At 36.7% G+C, this 444-nt stretch overlaps 2 protein-coding genes across 2 annotated transcripts in view; one reads left to right on the forward strand and one right to left on the reverse strand.

Annotated features, from left to right (window-relative positions):
* Nucleotides 1-444, forward strand: part of sdha (succinate dehydrogenase complex, subunit A, flavoprotein (Fp)) — a 206,477-nt gene that overhangs the window by 25,536 nt on the left and 180,497 nt on the right. The gene's annotated exons all lie outside the window — the stretch shown is intronic.
* Nucleotides 1-444, reverse strand: part of LOC119409525 (proline-rich transmembrane protein 1) — a 29,308-nt gene that overhangs the window by 850 nt on the left and 28,014 nt on the right. The window lies entirely within an intron of this gene.

Genomic DNA, 444 nt, shown 5'->3' on the forward strand with positions numbered 1-444 from the left:
CAACAACAACAACAACAACAACAACAACAACAACAACAACAACAACAACAACAACAATATAAGGCCCAGATTCCAAACTACACCACAACATAGGGGAAAAAAATGGTTGAAATAAACCAAAAGGATAAATCTAATCAAGAAACTTCATTAAACGATAGAACTGAACCCAAAGCAAGAAACCCCAACAACTTGATGTCCATGATGCCCACTCATTCCCAGAAAAAGACACTGGCACATGGATTTTATTAACCCTGTCTGGTGTAATTTAGTCCAAAGAAATATGTTGAAATGTTTAAGTTCTTAGTCTGTCTCTTTTGTTTAAAATGAATCCAAAATAAATAGAAAGACCCTGAAGTTGAAGTTTGTCTATCCAGTCAGACGTGGTCCACATTTATACACACACACACACACACACACACACACACACACACACACACACACACA

Source organism: Nematolebias whitei, chromosome 5 (assembly GCF_014905685.2).
Source record: "Nematolebias whitei isolate Nwh7 chromosome 5, NemWhi1, whole genome shotgun sequence".
In the NCBI taxonomy this organism is placed as follows: Eukaryota; Metazoa; Chordata; class Actinopteri; order Cyprinodontiformes; family Rivulidae; genus Nematolebias; species Nematolebias whitei.